Below are 22,133 nucleotides of genomic sequence, written 5' to 3' on the forward strand. Positions count from 1 at the left end.
GTCCCTCAATAGCACCTTCTGCTATTGTTCCAATGATGTTGTTGTGTCGCTCGATGTGCCCTACAAGTTTGTCTCTTCTTGAAAGAGATTTTAACTCTGCAGCGGAGTGTAAACTGATATGAAACTTCCTGGCAGATTAAAACTGTGTGCTGGACCGAGACTCGAACTCGGGACTTTTGCCTTTCGCGGGCAAGTGCTCTACCAACTGAGCTACCCAAGCACGACTCACGTCCCGTCCTCACAGCTTTACTTCTGCCAGTACCTCGTCTCCTACCTTCCAAACTTTGCAGAAGCTCTCCTGCGAACCTTGCAGAACTAGCACTCCTGAAAGAAAGGATATTGCGGAGACATGGCTTAACCACAGTTTTAATCTGCCAGGAAGTTTCATATCAGCGCACACTCCGCATCAGAGTGAAAATCTCATACTGGAAACATCCCCTAGGCTGTGGCTAAGCCACGCCTCCGCAATATCCTTTCTTTCAGGTGTGTTAGTTCTGCAAGGTTCGCAGGACAGCTTCTGTTAAGTTTGGAAGGTAGGAGACGAGGTACTGGCAGAAGTAAAGCTGTGGGGGCGGGGCGTGAGTCCTGCTTGGGTAGCTCAGTTGGTAGAGCACTTGCCCGCAAAAGGCAAAGATCCCGAGTTCGAGTCTCGGTCCGGCACACAGTTTTAATCTGCCAGGAAGTTTCTTGTCTCTTCTTGTTTGGATGTGCCTCCACATTCCTGTACTGTTCTAAGCACCTCTTCATTTGTTACTTCGTCTCTCCAGCTGATCTTCATCATCGTTATATAGCACCACATCTCCAGGGCCTCTAGGCGTCTTCTCTCTTCTCTTCCAATTGTCCAAGTTTCACATCAATATAGGGCTACACTCCAAACGAAACCTTTCATGAAACGTTTCCTTATTTTCAGACTCATGTTGTTGCTGGTGAGTAAGTTCCTTCTCCGATTAAATGCAATTTTGGCTTTTTGTATTCTGATCGCAATTTCTTTCCGGTTTCTACCATCTCTTGTGATTTTGCTTCCCAGGTAAGTAAATTCGTCTATCACTTCCAGCTCCTCTCCTCCAATTCTCATTCTCAGAGTTTCATATTCTGCTCCTGTACCGCATACCATCACTTTAGCCTTTTTCTTGTTTATTCTCGTTCCATTCTGATTGCATAGAATTTTTTCCATTGTTCTGAGGACTTCCTGTAGATCTTCTTTTGTCTCCGTCAGTATAGAAATATCATTTGCATAACGTAGCATGTATATCTTCTGCCCATTAATTTTGATCCCCACCTCAGTAGTTTCTCGAACTTGGTCTATAGCTTTCTGTATGTAAGCATTGAATGTAAGAGGAGAGAGAGCACATCCTTGCCTTACCGCTTTTCAGATATTTGCTTCTTGTTCACGGTGACAGTTCCTAATCACTGCCACCTCATTCTTATAGAAACTGAGTATCACACGGATGTCTTTGTAGTTTATTCCACTCTTCCTCAGCACTCTGAACATCTCTTGTCAGATAACGTTATCAAATGCCTTTTCACCTAGAAGAAGAAAATCCCTGCTTATCGCGCTAGGCCGGCCGAAGTGGCCGTGCGGTTCTAGGCGCTGCAGTCTGGAACCGCGAGACCGCTACGGTCGCAGGTTCGAATCCTGCCTCGGGCATGGATGTGTGTGATGTCCTTAGGTTAGTTAGGTTTAACTAGGAAATACTTGGGGTCTACGCGGGGGACAGGTATGCCATCAAAAAGAGAGGAACTGAACTTTGGCAGAATCAATGGAGTAGTGAGGATACGGGACGCAGAACTTATGAACTGCTACCGGATATAGAGGAAAGGTTGAAATTTACATTTTTCACACCCACAAGAGGAATGCTGCACTTTCTTACTGGACATGGACCATACCCGATATATCTATGTCGGTTTGGGAAGCAGGCTACACCAGCGTGCGACTGTGGTGCTGTGTAAGGTACCCCAGAACATGTGGTGTATGAGTGCCACCTCTTCGATGATGTAGCCCATGATCTACGACAACAGCTACCGAACAATGACACGTACCACATATTAAGACACGAAAACACCTTCAACATCTTAAATACTCTCACTGATGTAATATCAAAGAAAGTAATTAAGAACTTTCTAAGGGACAACCATCAGTAAAAGACTAACACTTTCACCGAATTAGACTTCGTACACCCTTCCTGTACCGCCAAGTGGGGACCTGGCCAGCCGTCATACGGCTGGAATCCGCCTTACCTTGGACTAGGAGGGAGGGGGGTACAAAACACCGGATTTCACCGCACACCAATTATGACATGTAGTTAGATTAGATTAGATGTAGAAGATAGGATAATACCTAGAGTAGACTGCAGTGACACCAATTTAAAGGCCAGCCCAGTGCCAGGGGCACGCCCACTGGGATTAGCTCAGTGGGCCGTGGCCAACACCAGTAGGTTTATAGTAGCACTGGCACACCTGTAACGCTGCAGGTAGAATGTAGACTCTTAGATTAAGTAGCTTAGAATCCCATAGCGGTTAGACTAGAGTAAAACTAATAGAAGTACCTGTAGTGTGGAATAAAAGCTGCATTAACTGTATCATTATTAAGACCCACTAATGTAGTTAGGTAGTGGGTTATATGAATAATGTAATGTAATGTTTTGAATAAAGATTTAAAAAAAAAAAAAAAAGTTCTAGGGGACTAATGACCTGAGAAGTTGAGTCCCATAGTGCTCAGAGCCATTTGAACCATTTATCGCGCAAGGTGTGAGTGTTGTAGTTGCACGATGTTTCGACGTCAGACCCAGACGCCGTCATCACATAATCTCCTCGGTGCTGAAGTGATATCTTGTCGTCCTTTCCGTGTAAAAAGTGTAAATGTCGTGTGACTAAGGCCTCCCGTCGGGTAGACCGTTCGCCGGGTGCAAATCTTTCGATTTGACGCCACTTGCGCGTCGATGGGTATGAAATGATGATGATTAGGGCAACACAACAGCGTCCCTGGGCGGATAAAATCTTCGAACCAGCTGGGAATGGAACTCTGGCCATTGGGATCGACATTCTGTCGCGCTGACCACTCAGCTACAGGGGGCGCACGACCGTTCCGTATAAAGCCACGTCGTGGGGCCAATGTCGCTCCCACAGGAGGCGAGTGTGAGCAGACGCCTCGCTCGGTCTCCACGTCCGCCTGCGGATTGCAGTCGGTAGCACACTGGCGCGAAATACACTCACTAGACTAAGTAAATTGGTGTGCAAAACTGATAGACGAAAGCACTTTGCGCATGATGCGTCGCTCCCAAAATCATACATAGAAAGAACCGATACAGCATAGTGCAGAAAGAATGTGACAGAAATACGTAATGAGACGAACAGAAATGACACTTTTACTAAAAACCAGTGATTACACTAAGGATACCACGATTTACGACGGTGACCTGGGCATTACAGCCGGCCGTTGTGGCCGTGCGGTTCTAGGCGCTTCAGTCTGGAACCGCGTGACCGCTACGGTCGCATGTTCGAATCCTGCCTCGGGCATGGATGTGTGTGATGTCCTTAGGTTAGTTAGGTTTAATTAGTTCTAAGTTCTAGGGGACCGATGACCTCAGAAGTTAAATCCCATAGTGCTCAGAGCCATTTGAACCATTTTTGGGCATTACAAATGGCGAGACAAGATTCGTAATAGGGTGTGTGATTACCAGGGCCAGAAATGCACTGCAATGTGCTGTCGTGCTGGGCACAGTGTAGGTAAGAAGTTATTTTGGCAGGGCGTACTATGCCTTCACCAGCACGGATGATAACTGCTCGATGGTCACTTGTGTATGCGGACGTGCTGCAACACGTCTTCCCAAGCACTCCACACCTGCACGGGATTTAAGTCGGGGGGGTTACGGTCAGACTAGTCAATCCCTGAATTATACTTCGCTCCAATAGCTCCTCCACTCGTGCAACTAGATGCACTGCCATCCATTAAAATGAAGTCAGGGCCAAACGCACCACTGAAAAGGCGCACATGGGGAATTGATGAAGAAAACAGCCGAAATTGCGAAACTCAGTTCTGTTAACTGATGACCGGTTTCGGGTATCAGAACCCTTTCCCAAATCTTTCAAACAGAAGAAATGGTGTATTCCGTGACAGCATGCAAACTATGTTAATATTGTACATACGTCTGTCTAAATCAAGCTTTTCTTGACTTAGACGCAAGTACGTACAATATTAACATGGCTTGCGTACTATCACGAAATGAACCTTTTTTCTGCTTCAATTTTTTAGAATCAGTTCTGATACCCGAAACCATCTATCAGTTAAATAAAAAAGAACTGAATTTCGCAACTTTGGCCGTTTTCTGGATCAAACTGGTTAAAAAAAAGTAGCTGTTCTATTGTCAATTCAGCATGTGGAAATCCGAAAAACAGTGTAGTGTTGAAATATTTGGAAGATACTATGCCCTTTCAACACAGTGTCCCCATACCAAGGATCAAGGTGTGCTGCATTCCTGGGTGAATTACGTGTTCCTATCTCTCGTTGTCTGATGATATGAAGTGCCTCAAGGAACATTGTCCACCATGGTCGTTTTGGTGGTCCAGGTATAATGTTGCTTGAGTGTACTTAACTCTAACGTACCCTTACTGTTTAGCAATATTGCAACTTTGTACTGCTTCCCCATGTCCGTCTCATGAGGGGTGCTATCGGCCCTGATTTCATTTTGATGGCTAACAATTCGCAACCTAATCAAAATGCGAAGGGGTGGAGCTCTTGAAACGAGAGGATATTCGAGGAGTAGACTGGCTCAAATCCCATCGAGAATGTGTGGGATGCGTTGGGGACCATGTTGCAGCACGTCCGCATGCACCAACGACCGTCCAGCATTTGTCAACCGTACTGGTGGAGGAATGGAGTGGCCTACCACAGAAACTCGTTACCAATCTTGAGGCTAACATGGGATCTCACTGTATATTAGGCGATGTATCAATGGTGATCACACACCTTATTAAGATCCACGTCCTGTCTTTTGTAATGCCCAGGTGAGCATCACAAATCGCAGTGACTTCAGCATAATTATTGTCTGTGAATAAAACTGACATTTCTATTCACCTCATTCCGTGTTTCAGTACCTTCTGTACTATACTGGTGTAGGCCTTTGTACACTGATCGGCCAGAACCCTATGACCACCTCCATAATAGCAGGTGTGTTCACTTTTGGCACAAATAACAGTGGTGGCACATCATGGCACGCAAGCAATGAGGCCTTGGTAGCCCGACAGAGGGAGTTGGCACCACGTCTGTATACACAATTCCAGTAAATTCCGTGGAGGAGGGCGACGAGCTCTGACGCCATGTTCAATCACGTCTCAGACGTGTTCGATAGGATTCAGATATGGTGAGCTTGGGGGGCCAGCACATGCTCTGGAACTTGTCACTGTGTTCCACGGATCAATCTGTTACACTCCTGGCCTCGTGACGTGGCGCATTATCTCGACAAAAAATGCCGTTACCATTGAGAAACATAATGGTAATGAAAGGCTGTACGTGGTCTGAAACTACTGTACGATAGCTCTTGGCAATCATGGTGCCTTGCACGAGCTCCACTGGACCCATGGAGGTCCAAGTGAATGTTCCCCAGAGCATGGTGGAGCTGCCGTTAGATCGTCTGTCCCGAAATACAAGTATCAAGGAGCTGATGCCCTGGAAGGCGACGGGATCGCGTACTCCCAAGTGCATGATGAAGAAGATATCGGGATTCATCAGCCCATGAAATGCTCTGCCACTGCACCAACCTCGGTGATCATAACGTGATATAAGTATATGTGTATCAGTGTCGCAAGATTCGTCGAGTTGAGTTACGTGAAAGTGGTGCATCAAGCGGGAGTTATCTTCGGCTCTAAGTTTTACACACCAGTGCATTATTCACCATCTGAAAGAGCAAACTGGTCAGTTTGGTGCGTTGTAAGTGGTTTAAACTAGTACCAGGCGATCATGTGACCGTCCACTGCTGTAAACAGCGATGACACTGGAATAGCGTCTATGTTCCAGTCGGTTGTTGACATCAACGCGGTAAGAAGGGGTTACGTCACAGAATAGCAGAGGGCCTGTCGTGTTTGGGTCTGCCCATGCCGACATAATGAATGAACTTGCCTGATTTTTTGGTTTATCAAACCTGATTTTTAAAACTGTCTACAACGAATGGTGCACAGCTCGCAGACATGTAATACTGCATAAGTATACTGGTCACAAAGTGATCCCAACTGACCAAGGATCACAGCTTGTCAGTGACAACTGGTTTCCAAACCGTCCGGAATTCTTGGTTGTCTGTACATCCATCTTCAGACAGACAGTGGAACAGCAGCTAGTAAATATATGTGAATCGGCGAATAACACCGTCAACTGTGAGTTTGTATATATTAATGTTATTATTTGCTCAATTGCGTCCCATTTCAGTGGTCGACTCCACTGTCGTCAGACCCACAGATACAGAAAATATAATATTAGTGTCAACCACTTAAAAAATGCAACATCATAGTGTCAGTGGCAGTTATCATGAAACAAACTTACGTTAACTAGTATTATACTGTACCAAATGAAGTTATTTAGAACAATAATTACTGATGCTGCATCGTTGTAACATTCGTATTTACTGTTGAAAACCGAACGGCTGAAACAAAAGGTGTGGTCCTCTAAAAGTCCAGCCTATCCCATATATTGAGTAAGGTGAAGAAAAACATATAGTGAAATATGTATAGTCCAGTTAGACAAAGTGAATGACATGGTAGAAGCATCCAAATAGAATGGAACTAATTACTGTATGGATGGGATTCTTTGTTCAATTCATGTCTGCCTGTAGTGGACACAATGTCGCAGATTTAATTGCTCTGATTTAATATTGGATTTACATATTATTTCTACTCTATTTCGATGTTTCTACTATTTGATTCACTGTGTTTGACTGAACTATACATGTTTTTTATATGTTGGTATTGTATTGAATATATGTAATATGCAGCTCTCATTGAGGAATGCTCCTGTTGTTTCAGCCGTTTGGCCTTCAACAGTGAATATGAATGTTACGATGGAACAGCATCAGTAATTATTGATCTAAGAATTTTCTGGTAATACAAAGAGAAGTAATTTCATTTGGTTCAGTATAATTTTGGCTAACATAAGTTTGTTTCAAAACTGTTACTATTGACACTGTGATGCTGCATTTTTTTACGTGGTTGACGCTAATGTTATATTTTCTGTATCTAGGAATCCGGTGACGGTCGATTCGACCGCCGAAATCGGTAGCAGTTAAGTAAATAATAAATACCGACATATAGCTGTGTTATTCATCGGTTTGCAAGGCATTACTGCTGTCTTTGAATGAATATCTATCTCAGAAAGATTTTATGCGAACGCTGTGAACGTTATTTGGAGTTAGGTACCCTGCAAAAGTCCATTGGTCACAGCTGCATGTGAACCTCAACTTCTCAGCGGACCAAACAAAACAGAAAATGTGGACAGTAGTTTTCTGGAGACATGTAACATATTCCGAAGAGTCACGATTTCTCAACTTTTCAGTTGTGCATGATGTGTAGACCATACAGTGAGGAGTTTGAGCCCGCGGTTTGTTAGAGATGTATATCCGGCCAGCGGTGTTTCTGTGATATTTTGAAGGGTGTTTCTCGCATCATGGCTCGGGTTTTTACTGTTGAGGTTACCCTGAACGCAAACCAAGAAGATTATTGGAACATTCTCGGTGACCAAGTGCTGCGGTTTATTCTACATCTTTATGTTGGGTATGTGTGGACAGCTCAGTATTATCGGGCGGCGATCGTTGTTTTCAGATGGCGCGTAAGTTCTGTGACGAATGTATGGTTAAAGAGCGAACGGCTGATTTTATTTGACGGCCACAGTTGAACTGAACTTTCTTTATTTAAATTTCTTAAGGACATGTACGTCGAATCTTCTGGCACATCTTACTCCTAGCAGCTAGGGCGTAACTGTACTGCACCATATGCAGTCAGATGTAACAGACTTTCACGACAACGACCAATGGTGTATTCTTAACTGGCAGCATCAATACAGATTTTTTCCTGGCGCCTACCGTAAAAGGTAGGATGCAGGCTAGAGTCATCTACCAAAGACGCTGTGATTTATTAGCTCTCGATTGTTTCGCAATAGTTCTCTCTTCAGCTTAAAACAAGTCACGACTGATACATCCGTACTGGTACTCGCGCCAGGAGTTTGTCCCTACGAGGCGTTGAGTTCCTAGTTCCGGTAGGGGGAGACTGGAGGGAGACCGTCTCAGACGTTGGTGAGAAAAGTGAAGGTCCAGATCATGCGCGCCGTGGGCAGTGCTCCTACGAAAGACGACTCCGGGGAAGGATGGCCACGGGAAGACGAAGAGCAGTTTACAGGGACTTGTTAAGAACGGCTTGTCGTTTCGTTTATGGGGAAGGTGTGATAGAAAATCACACGAAGGTTGTCGCTGATGGTGGTCCCTCTTGGTGCGACTGAGTGTATGTAACGTTGCCTGTGTGCTTCCCGTTGCTCGCGAACGGGTGCGCTTGCGTACATGGACGTCAGTCTTGAAAACAAGGAGCATCTTTCTGCCATCTTGTGCTCCGAATTGCCAGAGAATGTGGTGTGTGGTTACTGATTAAATATGACAGTAATCCGTTATGCCAAATGGTCCTGAAGCCGTTCTCTCCTTGCCCAAAGTTAAAACTATGCTAGGCAAGGGAGAAGCCACCGCGGTTGCTACGTCATTCTGGTTTCTAAAAGGGTTCCTTTACGACGCCCGTACACTAGCGTGGTTCTCATAGAAAATTAACAATGCAGTAATTCTCGTCGGGGTGCTGCATAACATTGTCGGTCTTCCTAACTAAAGGGTGAGTGTGATTAAACGGAAAGGTGTGTGCAGTTAAGAATTTAACTGTGCACTTACTTTAGATTTGCTAAGTAACGGTCACGTTATTAAAAAGACAAGTAACTGCCGTTCGCTAATGTAGCTGCACAGTCTTTTTTATCGGCTCACCAAATAAGTGTTGTTTTAGTTAATGGTCATGTTTTTAATACGCAAGGTGTTTGCCGTGAGCAAAGTAAACTCTGCACCACCTTTCCCTCGTGTACGCCATAACATTGCCTCATGTTTTGTAAAGTGATTCTGCTAATGTGATTCTCTTCCCTTAAGTACTTTCTAATAGTGTTACTGATTGATTTTCTGTGTTTTACAAATTTTTATTGTGAGGCGCCCTCTTTGCGGGCGTAGGTATGTTCAGTGAACGCTTTGTGGAAACATGACGTGGGGTCGTCTGGGTCCCGGTCATGCAAGCCTGTTAGTAGGCCTACACAGCCAGTTTATTTACGTGGTTTCTGATATCGTTCAGCTGGATTCCTGTTCTTAAAAGTGTCCTTGTTTTCAAATGTGAAATGATTTATTGATGACGCCATTGGGTCTGATACTTGATGATGTTTTTCCTCGCGTATTTTTTAAGTAAACCATGATTGCGGCCTCGGTTTAAAATATTATGCAGTTTCAGTGAATGATAACTAGTTATTCGTTGTTGTAAACCCTCTGTTCTTGATCACTCATTTAATACCCAGAGCACAACAGAATTAAAGGTCAATTTTCTGAAACACCGTAATTCCCAAACGTTACGACACATAAGTTTAAAATTTGGCTCGAAGGTGCATATAACCTTCCTCTCTAATGGTACAAAGGTTGGCACCCTGCGAGGACACCCTCCGGTTTGACGACGCTTCAAACAGAAAGATGTCGACACATGCGAAAAAGGGCACAGCTCAGAAACTGATGTGTCGTGTACGGTGGATTAATAATGTCGCGTTGGCACCAAACTTCGCCACAATTCCGCCCAACGCCATCGTGGGCTTGTCACAGCTTGGGAAGGTCATTACAGCCACTCTTACCCGCATTTCACCCCTTCTTTTGACGCCTCTGCGATGGAGGTTAGAACCGCGACACGCCAAGCGTTGGGATCACGCGGTTATCTAATGAGTGCCGAGGAAAACATTTAAGACAAACGACCTCTCAGAACCGGCACGAAAAGGACTCATGGTTTGGCATACGAGGTTTTACGAAACTGTGTTACGAACACACGCGCTGCACTAGGTTGCTCCACCCACTGCTGATCATCTACTCGCGTGTAAACACGGTGCACAATATTGGAACAGCTTCGTCAGAGGGGTTGTTGAAATCCCTCTTTCCCGAAATCACTCGAACAGCGACAATTTCTGCAACCTTAGTTAAGCGCGAGAGTCTCTAATGAAACTGTTACATACTTGGTGCCAGCATGCTTCCTACTGCCGTCCACAGGTGGACGTGGAGACCACGTTGTCTCACTGCAGACACTAGCCAGTGCCGTCAGCCACTGCAGTAGAAGCCCTTGGGCGGCCTGAGCTAGGGATGTCATCGACGGTTCCTGTCTCTTTGTATCTCCTCCATGTGCGAACAAAATCACTTTAGCAAACTCCGAGACGTCCGGACACTTCGCTTGTTGAGGGCCCTTCCTGGCATAAAGTAACAATGCGGACACGATCGAACCGCAGTACTGACCGTCTAGGCATGGTTGAACTACAGGCAATACGAACCGTGTACCTCCTTTCTGGTGGAATGACTGCAACTGATCTGCTGCCGGACCCCCTCCGTCTAATACGCGCTGCTCATGCGTGGTTGTTTACATCTTTGGGAGGGGTTAATTAGATCTCTGAACAGTCAACGGGACTGTGTCTGTGATACAATATCCACAGACAACGTCTATCTTCAGGAGTTCTGGGAACAGGGGTGATGCAAAACTTTTTTTAATGTGTGTATATTAGTTTCGTCTGAGAGGTGTTGAAGTTGAGTCATATGATGTCTTTAGATCTTAAGATCAAAGTATTTTTGCTGCAGACGGCCTTCCGCCAGTGGTAAAGCAGACAGTAGCAGAATATTACAGGAGTCAATTGGAGACTGGAGAATTTTGAATGAAGAGCTCGAGGGAATGATTCTGGGCACTTCTGCGGAAGTTCTAGGTGGAGATGGACTTGTCTGTGGTGAGAGTGGAATTCGAAGATGAAGATATTTGATTCTGGTAGGTACCATTAGGTAGTGTCGCAGTGGTCAGCGACTGTCGCCCTTCGACACAGTCCAGTAGTGGGGGGTAACGGGTTTGTGTGGAACGTGCGACATGACAACATCTCAGAACATAAGACCATCTGTTGATGGCTTCTTGCTTTCACATCGAAACAGAATGCTAGTTTGGTTCTCACAATCAGCATATACACAAGCATATTACTTCTTGAATGTTCATATTCACCACAGATCGCTTTCGTGATGCAAAATTATAAGTACATCAAATACGTAGTAATATTTATAATCGATATTGATATTACTTCCTTCAGAACCCCTGGGGGACTGGTTGTGTAGTATTCATTTCCAGTAAATTGTCCTGTTAAAGGCTATGTTTTTAGAACTGTAAATATCGTCAGTAAAGTGAAGGGTGTCGGTCGAGATGAGTGCTGCTCACCCAAGAAGCCCAGACTCGACACAAAGGAGTCGATGCTAATTTAGCTTTAATCACTGGTGCATAAACATTGATGGCCAATAATAATCGATCCCAAAACATCAATGCTTTGAACATTAATTTACAGAATAGTGAACAAAGCAACATATAAATACATCTAATGTCATTTATTTATCAGTAAATATCCCACAAATTTTTGTCTACATAACATTTTTGAGAGACATATGCCCTTCATTTTATTTCATTGTTTACGAGACGTATTCTGCCACTGAGAACAGTCAGAACCCAGCTGACAAAGTGGCTATACAGCACAAACTGAAGGGTAACTTTTTATAGCGTTGTATATCTAGTATTGATGATGTGTGCATACTTCTAGGGGATGATGTTTAGAGGTATAGAAGGCGATCTCTCAGATAGTAACTGAACTTTTACAGTAGTTTCATTTCTGTTCCAGCTGGAAATTGTTCTTGTCTTGTGTTGTTATGTAAGATTTACTCCTTAAAGGAAAACCTGTTTTTCTGTTTTCCTGTACTGTATCACTGTGTTTGAGAGGTGGCAGAAGCCCCCTCTCATATTTCTATCTTACTCTGAGTAATTCGCTTTTCCTCTCTAATTGCATGCGGTGAAAAGTTGCTATTCCTTCACACGCGGACTTCCCACACAGCGTCTCTCGTCACCCGTGTGGTCCAGTGACAGGCGGGCTCTGCGGATCTTGAAAAGGTTAAGCCGACGGGTGTGAGGTTGTCGAGTGAATGCTTTCCAGACGCCGACATTGTCATAATAGCGGCGGAGACACGCCCGCAGGGGCCTGAAGGAGCGGCTGGGCTAGAGATTCCGTTACTTCGCAGAAACTTAGCGAAAACACTTTCTGGCGGGCTACCACCGAGGCGTGGGAATGACTTGTGTTCCCATGCAGTCTTGGCGGGCAAATTCCCGCGTTTTCTGCAAAATTGTAGCTGTGATTGGCTTGCTCAGGGCACAGCTCCATGACGTAGCAAAATCGGAGCAGAAATTGGCGCCAAGAATCTCCATTGGTGGAATGGTAGTGCTTCGGCAATAGAGTGGAATTTTCCGCCGATTTTCGAGTTGCTGATTGGAACGTTTAACCACGACCACTGTCGTGGGGGCGGGAATGTTCTGTGTTCGGTTTGTACGGGTGCTCTTGTGGTAGTCGGCTCTCGCCTTTCGGTCAGAGTAGGTTACAAGACTGAGCTCTCGCTGCTCTGGACAGCCTGTCTTCCGTTGGCTGTCTAATATACTTTTATTTGATTTTAACTGTTTAACGAAGTTGCTGAAGTTTCGACTTCAACGTAACTTTCCGAGTACAGTTGGCAATTGAGCTTTCTGCGTACAAGCGGCCTATGTTGTTTGTCTTGGGCAGTTTTGGCTAAAGTTGATTCTATCAGAGTTACTGTGTGACTTTGCTTGTTAAAATCAATCACTGTACCGTCAGTGATTGTGTGGCGAGCCTTCTTCGTCTCCCTCAGAGGCGCATTTGTATTGATAGGAAGTCTTTAGTCTGGAACAACCAGACCAGGACAATTTGTTTCGGGCTATACTCGCGACATTATCATCACCACGACAGGACGTCGAAGCAACCAGCCATCGCTTCCAGTACACCACATCGTGTCCTTGCAGTTAAGAAGACAGCTTGGTAATGTATGTCCGCAGCACCGGCAGATTGGGGAATTTGCACTGTGATAATCAGAGCTCAGCAGAGCACACCTGTTGGTCTTTTTCTAACTTTGTTCTGTCTTGGGCGTTCATTGTCTGAATTCTCACTACTGTAGCAGCAATTAATGTTGGGTTGGTTGTGTGTTTCTCTTAAGATTTGAGTTGCAAGGGATTGGCTCCACATACCACTTCGTCATAAATGTCACAATCTAGTTTATGGACAACTTCACCTCCACAGCATTTATTAGAGCAGCCAATTTGATCCATTTTGATGTATTGTAAATTTTTCATGTGTTTTGTTTATGATTTTGAGTTTAATCATAATAAATCAAATTGTTATTTTGGACAGAACTTTCATTCTGTTAATCGGTAGAGCAACCCTTTCATTTCTCACTACGTTACTGAAACTTCCCTTTATCTAATTAATTTCTATCAAATTAAAATATTGCAAGTGCCAAACTCTTTTCTACTCCACTTGCAGGATCGATTACAGTCAGTTCGCTTTTCTTCTTAATCCATGTGCAACAGCAAAAGTAGGAGTTAGAAAAGGAGGGGCTTAGAGCATCATTTCCATACGAAGATTCGAGAAGAATTTAGTGTTAAATACACTGCTAGCCCGGGCACCTCGCATGTTCTTTTGTATTCCACTTGCGAATTGTATTTGTCTTGTGTTATTTTAGAAATGTTCGCCCTTTAAATCAAAATCGGTTTCTTTGTTTGTCTGTAATGTATCCATATGTTGTCCATCCTCATCGACAGTCGTTTTAACAGCTGCAAGGGAATCCCAGACAGTTCTTATTGCTTTAGATTATGATACAGCATCTTGAAAAAAGCGTGTTCTTGAATATTGGACCGGACAATCTAGACATGGCTAGCATGTAGCACGTTTAGTTGGTAAGAAGCGGGCTTTGATTGCTGTTGAGGTGCTACTTTTCATATTCTTTCCAATATATTGGTTGCATGTCAGATATTTTGACATTCAACATATTTGTTGTTGAAATTTCTGCAAAAAAAAAAAGAACACGTATTTCGAGAACAGCCACTCTATGAGCTGCATAATGTGACAACCATTTGCCAAATCAACATCTGTGGCTGTTATCATCAGTTGTGCACTTGGACAGCAATGCGAAATATTATTAACCACAAGATGTAGCTGCAGAGATTTGCATAGACTTGAGGATTGCTAAGGTATGCAGATACCAGTGTGGGCAACGTATAACAGCAACGATAGGTCTAGATGTAGGTGTAGTTGTAGTTTAGTTGGCAAATATCGAGTTGTTCCAAGGCTGTCAGTAGCATATAACATACGTAGAAGGTATTCACGTGAAACTTAAATTAACTGCTTTTATTTTATTTTCTGTTTTATTGATTTTTTTCAATATTCTGCTATATTTCTACATTGATATTAACAATGGTTGCTGTTAACGTAATTTATTAGTACATACATAATATAAAACATTGAATGTCACCATTATTACTGAATATGTACAACCAGTTTAGAGTTTTCAGACAACAGGTCTAAACTTCATGGCAATAAAGTGAATTGAACTGTCGAGATGATGAAATATGGAACTGAAAAAGTTTCATAGACATCAATTCACACACAAATTGGTGAAACCAGCCTCTCGAAAACTCTCGTAAGACTTTCGAAACTGTCTATAAATGAAAATCTTTGGATAAACAAGTCTAAAAATGTGCCTGCGCCTGATTCTGCCATTGCGTTTTTCGGATGTGACTGCGTAGGACTTACAGTTCCTAAGCAGTGGGTGTGTGAATATGACTTTTAGTAGTAAATTGCACGAAAATGACAGTTTATTAGTATATTCATAATACAGCTCAGTAGTAACATTTTTTGTGTCATGAAAAATCTGATAAATGTAGTGTATACTTATTTCTGTACCTTTTCATTTATTTACTTATCCCAGTTTTACTGAGTGTACAACTACATCCCTAATGTGGTAGATGCTCGATGCATTATGTCAAATATTGTACTGCGTATAGGATTGAACTCATGTCCTGGACTGGTCGTTCTATAACTCAAAGCATTCAGTCATCTGCTGGTAATCCAGTAACACTGTCAGCATTTGACATAATTATAACGCATCTACTACTAACGTGGAAGAGTGATTGTAAGTATAACCATCTACAATTACAAATACACTGTCAGTCCACTAAGGAATCTATACAATAATTTCTCTACTGACGCACGTCAGGGTATCGAAGTTCTCATGTTAATGTCTGGTGCACAGAATAATTACGAGTGGCTACTGGACACGTGACATCCTGCTGCTGCTGCACAGTCTCTCTCATTTAATTTACAGTACGAATTCAGACGTGGTGATGACAAGCATATGGATGGATGGCGTATGCTATTCCAGGATCCTGTATTAACGTGATATAGCTGTGCTGTAATACCACCAGAAGTCAGCGGCACTTCTGTTGCATAGCATCTCTAGAATTTTTTTGTGAGAACTCTGATAGACTATTATCATATGACTAAATATTGTGTTTCGCTGGCAAATTATGACCTCACATACTTAAGCAGCATCTAGTTCACGTCGGGCCAGTCATTACACATGTATTCTGTGTCGTGAACGTGGCTCCAGTTTTCATTTGTAGTTTTTGAAATGTCAGATTAACATCCACCAGATAGTTACGTACTGTACTTTTAATTGTTAGAGTTTTAATGCGAATTCGCTTATGCAGGTCATACATTTCGAGCTGGGTATGTCTGATCGAAGAATGAGTGGCCCATCAATAGCGAAATATCGAAACATACGATCAAAAATTAGCTTTAGATCTCTATCTCCGTAGTAACAAGGTTCACACTATTCTATCACATACAGTAATGAAAACCTTTTTTTTAAGCGAGTTATATGTCACTGGCATAGAAATGAGTGAGAAACAGCATAAAAGAAGAAAGTACTGCCAACGAAAACAGCTTCTAATAAATGTTTGCTTTATAATTACGGTTCATTGAAATGATTGCTATGTAACAGATGACGCTGCACAGATGGCATCAAGTTACATACATGTTTCAGTGACTTTTGGAAGCAAAGTTTTAATCTTCACTTGCTGTACGGTGACAGAGATGAATAGGTGGACATTATACTTCATGCTTCTGTAACCACGTTAAAATATGACATCCTGTTAACAGATCTCACATTAATGCCCAGGCCACACACAGTTTGTCCTATCTTGCAAACAGCGCAAAAGCAGAAGAAGAATTGTGGTGCTGCGCCTATTGTTGTATGAATCAATCAGAAGATCCCATTAGTAGGCTGCTACACATCTGTTCGTCGATACGAGTAGAACTGTGGCATCTATGCATCGATGTGAAAGTACTGTGACGTAGTTAATGTTGCTGTGGGAGCAGTTACACAACCTGCATACGTACAACTGTGCATCATCGCTAATGTAAAGCACTGGATATGGGCTTGAGAGGTGAAGAGTAAATAAGCTGACTGCATTTCCCCCATTCAGTAATTCATTTATGTACTACAGTGCACGATATTTTAATGGATTTATAGTAACAGTTTTACTACTGCTGTGTACTCTGGCTAGGTATTTTAACCCGTAAGCGTCATACAGTAAATGGCATATAGGTAATGCATTTGTTTGTGTGTCAATATTAAAACGGGGAGCTTTTATGGAAGGTGAATTATGCATACACTGAAACTAACCTCTTTTTTTTATTAGTGCCCTCTATTAGAAGATTAGAAGCGGCAGGAGCCAAGTTGTACAAGAATTTTTTTCTCACTGGCACATAAAACCGCAGATGACAGAACGTTGCGCGTGACATGTGACACCACCGTGGTGGCTAGCAAGATGCAATTTTCATATGCGTTTTAGCAGCAAAGTATTTTCTGTAGTTGTACGCTCATTCATGAGAAGATACACGCGTCCAGGAGCTGCCACTGCTGATGCTCAATGCTCTCTTGCCTCTCCTATCAGTCTCACAGACGTCACATAAGGGCGCTGCTGGCGTCGCATTGGCGTCACGTTACTCTGCCTCTACCGTGACATCTAAAACTATTGTTACATCGTCACAAGCTACAAACCCATGGCGCTGTGTGTCTAGCATTAATCATATGTATGCGTCAACACAACCTATGTTACAGCTACTGAATCTACTACCGCCTGAAGTGACAGTTACAGCAAGTAGCAGAGCCTTTCCCCACCCTGCTTCTGCTGCTTTCCTAAATGTTGGTTGTAGGATAGATACATAAAGGTGGGTGTTATATTGGAGTGTGTGTGTTATTACGAATTACGATGCAAAGTTACTTCGGACATGCATGAATGTACGCATAGTGCTTAGAGCCATTTGAACCTCTTCCTCACTGCGTCACTGTCCGTCAACAACCTGCCTCCAACTTCCTCTAACCAAAGAGACAACTGCAAGAAGACCGATGTACCACCCAGTGACGTGACAGGTAAAAGGATCGCGTCAGTAAGCAACGATATAACAGCTCGGAAAACGAGCCAAGACACCACAAGAGGTTAGTCGAGAATGCTGGAACAACACACCTTGTTTGTGTGTAAGAGATATATATATATACTATGTTTCTAATTATGCTTTCCCGTTTAAATGCCAACAATCATTGTTTTCGTTATGCTCACAATACTCTGTACTAGTGATATCCATGTGAAAATGAGTATGTCAGTAAGCAGAACTGCAGGATTTGAGGTAACGAAAATCCGCGAGTGAGCGTGGAACATAAGATGCATCCACAATGCACGACTGTATGGCGTGGGTTCTGGGCAAGAGGAGTGATTCGTCCATGCCTTTTTGAAAATGACGAGGAAGTAGCTATCACTGTGAATGACGAACTTTACCGAACATGCTTTCTGATTGGTTTTCCCATCTTATTAATGAAACTCACGATTTTTGGTTTCAGCAACATGGTGCGACGTGTCACACATCCCATGAAATGATTGCTCTGCCGAATAAAAAGTCTCCTCAAAAAAATATCTCTTTGTGTGGCAACCAGCAATCGGCTGCCAGACAATGCAGTCTTACGCCTTGTGACTTTTTTTTGTGGATATTTGTGAAATCAAAAGTGTACGTGAACAAACCACAAACAGTTCACCAAATGAAACATGAAATTAAAAGGGTCATTAACAGCATCTCACCAGATGTCTATGAATGCATCATCGAAGGCTTCAATGAATACATCGCTCGTTCCCGCGCGCCCTTGGATGGTCATTTGGGGGATATAATTTTTCATAGATAAATGACAGAAGTTACTTAATGTGCACGTAAAGAAAACATTACATTTTCAATAAATTTTTTATGGTTTACAGCACTTAAATGTTCGTGGACACATCCTGTTTTAATGTTACACAGCTGGCAGTTACAAGACTCTGTTGTTGTGCAGTCCCTAGATTCTTTTCTTTTTCTACGAATTAAGCTAGATATGGCCACAGCAAATTTGCGAAGTTTGTAAACATCACACACACACACACACACACACACACACACACACACACACATACATACATAGATATCTCACGAAATAAGCGTCAAACAAAAAAACTACGAAGACCGAAACTCGTCTAGCTTGAAGGGGGAAACCAGATGGCGCTATGGCTGGCCCGCTACATGGCGCTGCCATAGGTCAAACGGGTATCAACTTCGTTTTTTTAAAATAGGAACCCCCATTTCTTATTACATATTCGTGTAGTACGTAAAGAAATATGAATGTTTTAGTTGGACCACTTTTTTCGCTTTGTAATAGATGGCGCTGTAATAGTCACAAACGTATAAGTACGTGGTATCACGTAACATTCCGCAAGTGCCGATGGTATTTGCTTCGCGATACCTTACCCGTGTTAAAATGGATCGGTTATCAATTGCGGAAAAGATCGATATCGTGTTGATGTATTGATATTGTGATCAAAATGCCCAACAGGTGTGTGCTATGTATGCCGCTCGGTATCCTCGACGACATCATCCAAGTGTCCGGACCGTTCGCCGGATAGTTACGTAATTTAAGGAAACAGGAAGTGTTCGCCACATGTGAAACGTCAACCAAGACCTGCAACAAATGATGATGCGCAAGTAGGTGTTTTAGCTGCTGTCGTGGCTAATCCGCACATCAGTAGCAGTAAAACTGCGTGAGAATCAGGAATCTCAAAATCGTCGGTGTTGAGAATGCTCCATCAACATCGATTGCACCCTTACCATATTTCTATGCACCAGGAATTTCATGGTGACGACTTTGAACAGCGTGTACAGTTCTGCCATTGGGCACAAGAGAATTTACGGGACGATGACTGATTTTTTGCACGCGTTCTATTTAGCGACGAAGCGTCATTCACCAATAGCGGTAACGTAAATCGGTATAATACGCGCTATTGGGCAACGGAAAATCCACGATGGCTGCGACAAGTGGAACATCAGCGACCGTGGCGGGTTAATGTATGGTGCGGCTCTATGGGAGGATGGATAATTGGCCCCCATTTTATCGATGGCAATCTAAATGGTGCAATATATGCTGATTTCCTACGTAATGTTCTACCCATGTTACTACAAGATGTTTCACTGCATGACAGAATGGAGATGTACTTTCAACATGATGGATGGATGTCCGGCACGTAGCTAGCGTGCGGTTGAAACGGTATTGAATAGTATATTTCATGACAGGTGGATTGGACGTCGTAGCACCGTACCATGGCCCTCGCGTTCACCGGATCTGACGTCCCAGGATTTCTTTTTGTGGGGAACGTTGAAGGATATTTGCTATTGTGATCCACCGACAACGCCTGACAACACGCGTCAGCGCATTGTCAATGTATGTGCGAACATTACGGAAAGCGAACTACTCGCTGTTGAGAGTAATATCGTTACACGTAATGCCAAATGCATTGAGGTTGATGGACATCATTTTGAGCATTTAATGAGTTAACGTGGTATTTACAGGTAATCATGCTGTAACGGCGTGCGTTCTCAGAAATGATAAGTTCACAAAGGTACATGTATCACATTGAAACAACCGAAATAAAATGTTCAAACGTACCTACGTTCAGTACTTTAATTTAAAAAACCTACCAGTTTCCAACTGTTCGTTTAAAATTGTGAGCCATATGTTTGTGACTATTACAGTGCCATCTATCACATAGCGAAAAAAGTGGTCCAATTAAATCATTCATATTTCTTTACGTACTACATGAATATGTAATAAAAATGGGGGTTCCTATTTGAAAAAAAAAAAGCAGTTGATATCCGTTTGACCTATGGCAGCGCCATCTAGCGGGCTAACCATAGCGCCATCTAGTTTTCCCCTTCAAGCTAGACAAGTTTCGTTCTTTGGAGTTTTTTCGGTTAACGCTTATTTCGTGAGAGATTTGGCCCGGTCACGATCAATGGACCATCCTGTATAAGGAATAAATTCATATCTTAAGCCTGTAAGCTAATTAATGGCCATAAAGCGTAACACAGTATTTAATGACAAAGAATAGTGCACCACTTTCTGCCAATAACATTTCAAGCCCACATACTGTACAAAAGATAATGGTGATTTTATTTCTCCGTTGTCTTAGAGGAAATATATACTCTTCTAACTGGTGAGATGGTGAACCACGGTGCGTAAAGGTACGCGAAAAATTACAGCTCAGGCTTGTTTTACATCGATTTCAACGCTTACTTTGGATAGAAAGAAATGTGCGGCCCCTAAGAAGATTAGATAACAGTTAGACCTCTTACCGTCCCTCCTTACAAATGATTCAGTGGCTGGAGAAGAAACAGGGGAATAAATATGGTGGTGTTCAAAGGACGGGAGCGGCGGTGCCAGCCCCGCTTTCCTTCTAGGAGGAAACACTTTATCTCACAGCGAGTCTCCTGCAGGCGTCCTCCATAAAACGGGCAGAGCACGCTCTGCCGGCCGTTCACAGAGGTGCAGTTCTCTCCTCGCCGGGATTCTTTTGTTCTCTCACTTTAGCGCGGAGGCGAACAAAGACAGAGAACGTCCAGACGCTGAGTAATAAGTAGACAGACACTGCGGGCGAGCGGGGTCTCGGGCCGTATGTAGAAGAGCTGCTACTTCTGAATGAGACGGAAGCGCTATTCAGAATACCAAAGCAGTCTAAGCTGCGACGCTCCAACTCTTGTTTACTTGTGTTACCTTCCTAACGGATCCCCAGTTGCCGCTACACGTAAAAAATAAATGATCGTGTATTACTGTCTAGACCCTTAATCATCTTCCCCCACCGCCACAAACTCAACAAATGTCGATCAATAAACTTATTGCATTTTCGTATTCATTCAGGATCAGGTACGACAGCTGAACACGATACAACAAACGCGGACATAGTATGGCGTAGGAGTGGATTTGGAATCAAAAACAATTTTAATCTTACTGACGATACACTGCTGGCCATTAAAATCGCTGCACCAAGAACAATTGCAGATGATAAATGGGTATTCATTGGACAAATATGTTATACTAGAACTGACATCTGATTACATTTTCGCGCAATTTGGGTGCATAGATCCTGAGAAATCAGTACCCAGAATAACCAGCTCTGGCCGTAACAAAAGCCTTGATACGCCTGGGCATTGAGTCAAACTGGGCTTGGATGGTGGATACAGGTACAGCTGCTCATGCAGCTATAACACGATATCACAGTTCATCAAGAGTAGTGACTGGCGTATTGTGACGAGCCAGTTGCTCGGCCACCATTGACCAGACGTTTTCAATTGGTGAGAGATCTGGAGAATGTGCCGGCCAGGGCAGTAGTCTAACATTTTCTGCATCCAGAAAGGCCCGTACAGGACCTGCAACATGCGGTCGTGCATTATCTTGCTGAAATGTAGGGTTTCGCAGGGATCGAATGAAGGGTAGAGCCACGGGTCATAACACATCTGAAATGTAACGTCCACTGTTCAAAGTGCCGTCAATACGAGCAAGAGGTGACGCAGACGTGTAACCCCATACCATCACGCCGGGTCAAACGCCAGTTTGGTGGTGACGAAC

This window comes from Schistocerca piceifrons, chromosome 2, assembly GCF_021461385.2.
Source record: "Schistocerca piceifrons isolate TAMUIC-IGC-003096 chromosome 2, iqSchPice1.1, whole genome shotgun sequence".
In the NCBI taxonomy this organism is placed as follows: Eukaryota; Metazoa; Arthropoda; class Insecta; order Orthoptera; family Acrididae; genus Schistocerca; species Schistocerca piceifrons.